Consider the following 10,688-nt stretch of genomic DNA (forward strand, 5'->3'; position numbering starts at 1 on the left):
TCCACTGTAAACACTACTGAAATGTTTTGCAGAAATGCAGATTCTTTGCATACCGCAAGTTTAGCCAACTTCCAGGGGCATGAGCAGTAGGACCACCCTCTTTTAATATTAGAAAGTAACACAGATTTTCAGGTTAAGGTACAGTGACAGTGCTTCCTCCCTTGGAATGACAGATGCCTGCCAACTGGGTTGCATTGCCACTCAGATTTTTATGCGTGATTTCTCTCCTTCACTTTTTGGTCAGTTCGCTTAGTTCCATACTTCGGCATTAATAGTTGGTATTGCATATTTTCCAGATCTTGTCAGCATAGCACCCTTCATATAGGGATCCTTCACCTTTGTCATGAAACTCTGTGGAATTCCTGTGCTCTTTTTAACTCTGGGAACAGACTCAAATTTTTTTGTCCTGTTCAAGAAAAGAGAGGGAGATGTACCTCAAGACCCACACTTAAAATGACATGTCCCTGATTATTTTAAGCAGCAAAAGCCTTTAATCCTCTCCTTTTACCTAGCGTAAGGGTTGCTCAACTGAAATACTTATTTTCCTACAGGATATAGCCAGGATGTTCCAAAGGCTTGAACAGGGTTTTGAACTCCAGCAACATTCTTTGGCTTAACTTCAGGTTGCTTAAGGCTGACATATGCCTTAGCTCACCATCCACTCAGAGAAGAGACAAACCCGCTGCTCCTCCTCCAAAGCACAAGTCAGAGTGAGAGCTTAATCTTGTGCTCTGAATCAGTCACTGGAGAAACCTACACTCACCATCTATAGGTGAAGGTTGAGTTCATACCTCACACGTATACCTTCAGTGACTAACGTGAAATGGCATCAATGCTCAACCAGGGACTTAGTCTAATTAAAACACGCAAATATGCAACAGATGGGGTCAAGAGAAATGTCTTGGTTCGATACAAAATAATAAAAACTGTGAACTGGCATTAAAAAGAGTGGAAAACAGAAAAATTTCCAGTAATACTGAAGTATATAAAAATATGCATGAAAGTTCATAGAGAAAGATCTACGGACGTATTTAATGTCTACGACCTAGAAAGAAAATTCCACCTTTATAATTCCAGCTTCCCCTTGAATTTGGAAGGGCTTTGCAACATTGCCATATAACCTCTGCCTTTCACCCCAAGCGAAACAATTCTTAATATGAGTGTTCATGTATTTGTTATGTAACTGTGAAGTTATAACCATTAAAAACTAGGGTAACACCAGAAGTCCCCCACAATCATACCCCATTTTTCGAGCAGTTCTTTATGTAGTGGCCAGGTCTTCCGCAACGAAAGCAAGTATATGATGGTGGAGTCGGACCTAAGGGTTTCTTCATGTAACTAAAAGGTTTGAGAGGGAAAAAAGAAAAAGGTAGGCACGTGTCTCTCTTGTTAAAACACACATCTCTGCAATTTTCCCATAATCTTCAAAGAACAGATTGGACATGATCAACACTTACTTGACTGGATCGTATTCATGGCAGGACTGTACCATTAAAGCTTTTAGTTCATCTTCTCGGAAGCACTGGCTTCAGCCAGACTGGCAGTCTGTTTCACAGGTAATTATTTGACACGCACATTAGAAACACATTTAAACCCACACAGCCAAAGACAACACCACTCACCCCATCCTGTAAAGAGCAGCACAGTGCTACCTGAGGTTGCATGAAAACAGCAGCTTACATAAAATATAGCTGTACTGAAGATGTTCTGGGGAGTCCTTACGCCATTACAGGGTGTTTATGTGCCTGTTAACTTACTTGGAAAGAGCATCCTAGGGCACTCAAAACCTTAGGCTCTCTTTGTGCCTTCCCTAAAGACTTGTGTAACTAATCCAATTTTCTGCCAAGTGGACTGAGGCCATGTGCAGCAAAAAATTACACTATCCAGAATTTTTATGCTGATTTTTAAGCTCCAGACTGGTTGAAAGAGAAGACATCCACTGTATGCTTAATTGAGAAAGATGTATGCAAGGATCATTATTTAATTCAATTTTGCAGCATTCAAAGGCACACAAATTAAGAGTTGGGGAAGTTGCTTTTGCTTGCTGAAATTCAGCTTCCGATACAGAAGCATGATGTAACCTTCAGGTGCACAATCTCTCTTAAATCCTCCACAGAGCTGACGGGGATAGGCACGTCTTGTGTCCCTGAATATCTGGGACTAGGAAAAGGCCTTCTCAGAACGTGTCTTCACGGCCTTAAAAAGGATGAGCTATCCAGCAACCACCCTTACCATGCGTATTCTAAGAGAAAAAGAAATACTGGCAACACTGTTTATCATGGGGAGGAGGAATACAGCTGGAAAACTGTGAAGAAAACCATGGAACAGCAACACAGGATTCTGGCTGCGATGTGTGTTATTTCATGAAAAATGACTTGAAATAAAAAATGATGGTTGGTGGGAGTTGTGCGTAGTAAACTGTAGCTGGAGTAGGTTCAGAATACTTTAACCAGGGAATTAGAAAGATATTTTGAACATTGGCAGATATAATACAGATAGTAATTCAGAAGCAGAGCACAAAAAAAAACAATACAGCTCCTAAGGGAAGATTCATAACGGCCTCTTTCATACACACAGCATTTCTTTCTGTGGAGGCAAGAGCAGGCTGAAAACCACAGAAGACGGCCAGGAAGAGCAGAAAATTCACGGCAGTAAATACACAAGCTGCAAAGCATGTTCTAGCTTGACCTCACACAGGGTCACATGTACCCTCACTTCCCAAGAGCCGGTGTGACGGGTACACTCGATCCTATAATCAAACTAGCTGTAGTTTGGTAAAGGCTCCAAAGGAGGTAAAGGCCTGAGCCATAGCCAGGCCAAGAACTCCTCTAGTTTCAATCTCTTCTCTGAAAACCCACAAAGGAGCCGAGTGACCCAGTGAGCACCGCTGCCTATCACCTTGGAACACTCATCATGCGATTAACACAGGAATAGTGGGTGGCTTTTCCAAGACTCATTTATCAAGGAGCAAAGAAAGTTGTGGGCACAAGGAGTCTCATCCATACCTTTCCCATGGCATGTGATTTGACTAGGAGCCAGCCACTTTATCCCATAAATATGACAGCCTAAGGGAGCCTTCTTTCAGCTCTCCCTCCTAGACAATGTGGCTGCACGGCAGTGATCTCCCCTTGAGCTGGGACGCCTCTCAAGGTTGCTCCTCGAGGCAGAGAGACCTGTTCTCAATGGCAGATCTTTGCTAAGTGACTGACAGCATGCTGAATTCATACTAAGGAAACAGTACTAATCCATGTAGCTACTTAATATTAGCTATTATAAACTTTGTACAGATAATTCCATTAGACATAAACTGTTGTCCAACTCTGAGACTAAGATTGGACCGAGCCACACCTAGGCTCCATGAGGAGTTTAGAAAGCAAGGGGGTCCCCTCTGAACCTCGTGACTCAACGGGAGGGTCTTCCTTACCCTTTTGCATCTCCGGTCTCTGTGTGAATCCTTCCAGCTCGATTCTAACTCAGTTCTCCTTCCTACGTGTGAGATATGTTCATCTGATTCGTGTCAATATAAACAATGCTAGGACCGCATAATAAAATGTGACCCTCACTGTCTATGTAATCTTTAACCATTTTGTCGATCCCTGTGTAACTGCAGGCAGGGAGGAGACAGATGATATGTACATAGTTCATTCTTTTTTTTTGCCAACCCAAAACCGGTTCTGTTGTTAACTATCCTAGAAGAGAACTGAGGCATTTGGATGTGCACTTGTCTTCAGGGATTGCAGTGCTTGGGATCTTGATGGGCCATTTGTTGTGTGTATTTGTTTTGGGGGGAGGTGTCTGTTGTAGACTTGTTTGGGTTCTGGTGATCAAGGCAGGTGCTGTGAAAGGTATCCGCGGTTACACAGGATGTCTGCTGTCTAGCACGAACAGTGGGGAGCCTGGTCAGAGACAAGTTTCTAAGCTCCCACACAACCAGGAGATGGAGAAGAACATGCCTAATATGAATATGTAACGAACGTTAGACTATAAAAGAAGCTGTCTTGTTTTTCACGGCCCACCTTGTGGTAGAGCAGAAGCTCCCCACGTGCCCAGCGCTGTTTGCTTGCCTTTATTCATTTAATAAATTGTTAACTTTGTTTAAAATCCTGTTTGGGACAAAATTCATTTACAACAGTACGTGTCTTCCATGCAGTAATTAATAAGGCTGTCCAACTTACTGAACCTCGGGAAACCACTGTCAAACTTTGTTAAATTCCCCAAATTTACTGAACTCTGTCAAATTATTATTTTACCGCAATAAAACACACTGACGCTTGTCTCCTTCTGAGCGAGGTGCATTCCGCCCCTTGGCGAGAGATTGGCGCAGCTGCCAGGATCCTACATCAGGGCGAGCGGTTGGCGCAGCCAGCAGGATCCTGAATCTGGACTCGCGACAGCCCACAGCACAGCCTGCGTGGGACGAAAGGCATGCATCAGACCTCGGGGCCATCAGACCCACAGGGAGGCCTGGGGACAGCAAGGGCACCTGCTGTGTCCCCACCAGAGCTGCCGGCTGGAGAGGAGGCCGCCCTGCCTTCCCCTGGCCCGCGGACATGAAACGCTGACCTCCAGCTCTCAGGGCTCGGGCTGGCAACCCTCGGGGCAGCAACAGGAACCGCTCTGACCCTGGTCGTGGGGCCGTCCCTGGGGCTGAGCACTCAACTGAGCCTTGGCAGGGCCCTCGGGTGATCACCGAGGTCTCCCCTCAGGCCCCTCCACCCTGGCAGATACCTGCTGCTGCTCCTGCAGCTCCCCTGGCCCTTTCCCTGGACCCCCCTCACCCCACCTGCCCCCAGCCCATCTCTCCCCCATTTCTCCTCAGGCTGCTCGGCCTCTGCCCCCTCCGGCCATGCCCCAGGCCGGCTGTGACTGACTGGCTGCCTCCAGCTCCGCTGATTGGCTCAGCCATGGCCAATAGCACAGCTGTTGCTGGGCGGGCAGGGGCCGCCTCTCCTCACAGAGCCCGCCCACCCCCGCCCAGCTGCTCCTCAGCCAGCCGGGGCACTGGGCCTGCAGAGAGATGACCTTTGGGAAGGGCCCTTCGGTCCGGAGCTGTTCCCTCAGCAGCGCTTGCGAGGTGTGCGTGCAGCTCTGCCGTCCCTCAGTGCTGCTGTGGGGTCTGCGCCTGCTCGGAGAGGGAGGGAGAGGAGCTGCCCTGCGTTTGCTCCGGGTCGGCAAATCTTTCCCAAAAGGCGTGTCTGCCTGCGCTGCCAGCCACAGCCCTGGGCAGGAGGAGCTCTGTGACGGGAGCCCAAACCCCTTACAAATCCCCCAATCCCCTCAGAGACCCCAAACCCCTCCAATACCCTCACGGATCCTCCCAAACACCTCAGAGACCCCAACAGCCCCTCACAAATCCACTCACAGACTGCCGAAACTGCTCACAAATCCCCCCCATCCCCTCACAGATACCCCCAAACCCCTCAAATCCCCTCATGGATCCCCCCAAACCCCTCAGGGACCCCAACATCTCCTCACAAATCCCCTCACAGACCCCCCCCATCCCCTCACAGACCCCCCCAAACCCCTCAGAGACCCCAACATCCCCTCACAAATCCACTCGCAGACCGCGCAACCCCCTATAAACCCCCCAAATCCCCTCACAGACCCCGCCAAACACCTCAGAGACCCCAACATCTCCTCACAAATACACTCACAGACCCCCCATTGCCTCACAGACCCCCAAACCCTTCAAATCCCCTCAAAGACACCCCCATACCCTTCAGAGGCCCCAACATCCCCTCACAAATCCCCTCACAGACCCCCCCAACCCCTCAGACACCCTGCCAACTCCCCCCAGAGACCCCAACATCTCCTCACAAATCCCCTCAACACCTCACAAATCCACTTACAGACCCCCCCATTGCCTCACAGACCCACCCAAACCCTTCAAATCCCCTCCCGATCCCCCCAAACCCCCCAGAGATTCCAACATCCCCTCACAAATCCCCTCACAGACCCCCCAAACCCCTCAGACACCCTGCCAACTCCCCTCAGAGACCCCAACATCTCCTCACAAATCCCCTCAACACCTCACAAATCCACTTACAGACCCCCCCATTGCCTCACAGACCCACCCAAACCCTTCAAATCCCCTCCCGATCCCCCCAAACCCCCCAGAGATTCCAACATCCCCTCACAAATCTACTCGCAGACCGCCCAATCCCCCCAAACCGCTCAAATCCCATCACAGACCCCACCAAACCCCTCAGAGACCCCAACATCTCCTCACAAATCCCCTCACCACCTCACAAATCCACTCACAGACCCCCCGAAACCCTTAAAATCCCCTCACAGACCCCACTAAAACCCTCACAGACCCCAATATCCCCTTCACAAATCCAGTCGCGGACCGCCCAAACCCCTCGCAAATCCCCCCCCCAAACCCCTCACAGACCCAGACATCCTCTCCCTCACCCCCCACCCGCACTGACCAGGCTGCAAGCACACATTGCTAGCTCAAGTCCAGCTTCTCATCCACCAGCGCACCCCGCAGCTTACTCGCTGGCAGGGCAGCATGGGAACAGAGTAGGCCTTGGGGCCATGCAAGCAGCCTTCAGCAATAGCTAAAACGTGGGTGCGCTACCAACACTGGTTTGGTCACACATCCAAAACTCGGCACCATATGTGCTGCTAGGAAGAAAATTAACTCCATCCCAGCCAAAAGAAGAACAATGGTGTCTCTGTTATGGCTCGATAGCAGCTTGGTGCTACTCTGCGTTTTATTTCTGGCTTTGCCTTATGTGGTGTATTTGGCATGCACGCAATGGAGGGGCTGGGGCTGGTATTGCCCTACACAGTACCCCTGTCCTGTGCACTGCAGGACAAAGCTGGCACAGGGAGCAGAGGTGGGGATGATGACCTGTTAACGAGCCCCTTTGGTGCCTCTGTGGCTCAGAATTTAGCAGGACAGTCCCACCAGGGAAGCTGGGCTCCCCCAGCCTGTTGGTGGGTCCCATGCCCAGCTCCCTGCCTGCTGACATCGTGGGCATCCTGGTCCCTGTGTGCCCTGATACGAAATTCGGCCCAGGATTAGTGAATCCCTGGGTCTTCTGCCATTACGACCTGGACAATTGTGCTACTGATCTGTATTTATTGCTGTGCCATTACTCAGACACAAATGGTCGATCCCTGAAGCTGTCCGTCAGGAGTCTGTCATTGTAGCCCAAGCCCATACCCTGGCGGGGCTGGCTCAGGCCCTTGCAGGAGGGCTGGTGCGATGGGCTTGGGGTGCGGGCAGGTGGCTTCAATTCCTCTGGGGGCTCGAGGTCTCTGGGCTGGTCCCGCAACAGCCGGCTGGCTGAGTTGGACAGCCATGAGGGCCGGGGTGGAGGCGGACGGGCCGGGCGGCTGTCTGGGCTGGCGGAGGCCCGTTCCCTACTGCTGTGTGGCAGGCGGGCCGGTCTTCCAGGCACAGGTGACGGCTCTTGCTGTCGGGTCCAGCTCTCCGGGGTGCTGGGGCGGCTGCTCCGGCTGTCCAGGCCCGAGGAGCAGCTGCTGGTGTCGGACCGGGCTCGCGAAGCTGCAGAGAGGCGCCTGCGGAGAGAGGAGGCTGCTGAGGCCCCACCACGACTGTGAGGCCGGGCGGGTGTGAGGGTGCGGGGCAGCACTGGGCGCCTCACGGGGTGTGGATGCCTGGCTGCACATGGGAGCTGTGGGTATGGAGAGCTCCGTGCAGAAAACGGGGCACCCCGCACCCCTCGTCTGGGGCTCTGCTCGCCTGCCCACGGCTCGTCTCCTCTCGGCCCTGACCATCCTGACCTGCCTGCTCTGCACGTGCCTGGAAGGAGACCTGCCCACGACAGACCGAGGGGACCAAAGCTGGGCACAGCACTGCAGGGCCAGGAGAGCCTCCTGTTCTCCTTTCTCAGTGTGCCTGGCAGAGACCAGCACTCGGCTCCCCTGCCTGTCCCTGACCAGACAAGGGCACAGCCTCGGCTCTCTGTTCAGTGAGGTGCTCTCCATCCTCTCTTCAGAATACGTATCCAAAGAGATAACGTACCCCTGCACAGAAAAAAACCCTGCCTGTGCTGAGAACACGCACGCTGGCAGTGCTCAGGTGCAGATGGGACAGGCTGACTCTGTCTCCAAAGCAAGGCCGAGAGCTGGGAAGGTTCCTCACCACGGTCTCAGTTGCTGGGACACCCTGGCCGAGGTGAACCTCTGGGACTTACGGCATCACCTAACAGGGTGATTTCTGCTGGCAGGTTCGCTGGCAGGAAGATGTCACTATTGCGCTTCTCACTTTCTATGGCAATGTCATCCCTCGTTTTTCTTCCTGACCTTGCTCATCCTACGTCTGTCGCTGGGTCTGCTCTCGTCAAGGCAGGGTCACTTTTAACTAACACTTGCCACAGGAGGAAGGGGTTTCACAAAAGAGTGCCCATGAATTGAGAGGGCAGTTAAAACATCTTACAGCACAAATCTCAGTGGAGTTTGGCCAGTAACTGTCTCGGCACTCCAGAATACCCTACCTCTAAATGCTTCATGGCGAATAGCAGCCATCTAATACAGAAGTTTGGCAAAAAAACCTCCCAACAACTCACCGTCGTCTCTTCCTCCACAGACAGATCACACAACACAATATCATCCCAAACAGCACGGAGCCCAAGACCGCCACGGCGCCTTCTATGCAGTAGTACCGGAAATCTTGAGGATCCATAGCATTTGTGTTTCTCTTGCCATCCACATCTGGAGAAACAATTCTGTGCATTAGTGTGTCCTGCACGCTACTGGTAATCTCACAGGAGGTCTGACATTGCCAGGAAATGTTCTTTCTCACTTTGTTAGCATCTCTGCACCAGCAAACATGCTGGGGCTGCAATGTTTTCTTGGTTTCAGCAGAAGCAAAGGAAACTCCCAAAGCCGTTGCAAATCAATGCACTCTGGTGCCTCTCTTTCTCCTCAGAGCTTTGCTTACACTCTGGCATGGCCGTAATCCAGTTTTCCCAGTGCCACGGGTTCGCTCCCCCTTCTCAGCCACCCTTCACATGTGCACACAATTTCTTTTGCGCTCACCCACTTTCACTCCCCAAGGCTTGCTAGTGGTGCTGCCTGGAGGCTCTCTCTGACCCTTTGGGACAAGTTGTCCCACTGAACAGAACTCATGAGGCCAGATGGAGAGCATGTGGGGGAGCTCAGCTGTTTGACCAATCGCCTCTTGGAGTAAGACAGACAAAAAGCATCCCTGCATCAGGGAGTGCCGTCCCCAGCTCTCTCCCCAGCCCATCGCCCACACCCTGAGGGGATGGAGTCGGACCCTCCCGGGAGACACCTGAACCTTGCTCTCCTACTTCGCCTTTTCTCCAGCATGGGCACTGTTTGCATGCCCCCAGGTTTCAGGACTTGTCTTCCCCTTATGGCCCCCTCCAAGACTGCTAATTACCTGCATTCTTTGGAGAAAATTCATATCTCCTGGCGTGGTGGGCTTCTCCAGGGCTGGACAGCACTGCCACTGCCAAGAATCAGAGAAAGGTAAAGCCTCAGCATGGCTCAGGCACAGAAGATGCAGGAGGGTGGCACAGGTTCCCTCTAAGCCCATGCCCGATCTGTCAGTGAATCCCTTTGGACCTCAGGTCACAGGAGGGATCCCCCTCTGTTGTGCTTAGGGGGACTCAGGGCAAGCTCTGGGATGCAGGTATTGCAGGAGGCACATTCGATTTAAGAGTCGTATTTCCCATCGTCTGCTGAGGGTGGTTCAGATGGCCTCACCCCCAAAACGGCAAAGTTCTGAAATGCCTGTGAACAGGGTGCGGTGGGAGGTGAGCATCTCACTGCATCCACAGAGGGTAACGAGTGAGTGTCTCTCTGGCACACCGATGGCAGTAACCTCCACACCCCAGAGATGACAGGCATCCTCAGAGAGCCGTTGCTGGCTTCGTTTAGAACACTCGCTCTGTACTAATAGTTTGGCTGCTGACAAGATGTGCAGTAGTGGGCACCAGGGGAAGAGGCTGCAGACACACAGTGATTTTGATTCATGACACTGGATGACTGAAGGACAGCAATTACCTGGCACTGTTGATTGAACTGCCCCTGCTTTTTCGTCAGAGACTGGCACTGCGTGACTATCTCCTTCCTGAAATGCCTCCTTCTCCGCAGTCTCACGGTCCATCTCTTTAGAAAGAAAGGGGCTCAGTTTAATTAGAAGTAACCGTTCCTCGTCAGAAACGTGGTATCTTCAGGAGGCAATACTTCTCAAAATACATTAATAACGCTTAGAAACAAAGCCTGGGCATTTGGGGGTGCACCTAGTCACTAGTCCAAATGACGTGTCATTCATGGAGAAAAATTTAAGCGCTAGACACTTTCCAGTTTACCAGGAGACAGCAAATCCTGACCTGCTGAGATTGCAGGGGATTGCATGTGACCTTGTTCACATTCCACTTAGTGCATTTCTGGCAAACTGCAAGATGATGGTAAATTACTTCCCTCAGAGAAGACAGGAAGATGCTGTAACCAGTTCAGCTGGGGAAAGAGTCCTTCTGAGAAGCATTTCCCATCATACCAACTCCACCACATGGTAAGGGTAACAGACACTCATGGTGGACTGAACCGCAAGCTCTTGCTACCACATTCTGGGCACTTTCACAAGTGGCAGTGAAGAGCCCACAGTCCCCCAAAACAAGAGGAAAACCACAACCAAGTTATCTAAAACACAAGTAGAAACAGACAGGCAGACCACCCGACAC

The sequence above is a fragment of the Accipiter gentilis genome, unplaced genomic scaffold (assembly GCF_929443795.1).
Source record: "Accipiter gentilis unplaced genomic scaffold, bAccGen1.1, whole genome shotgun sequence".
NCBI lineage: Eukaryota > Metazoa > Chordata > Aves > Accipitriformes > Accipitridae > Astur > Astur gentilis.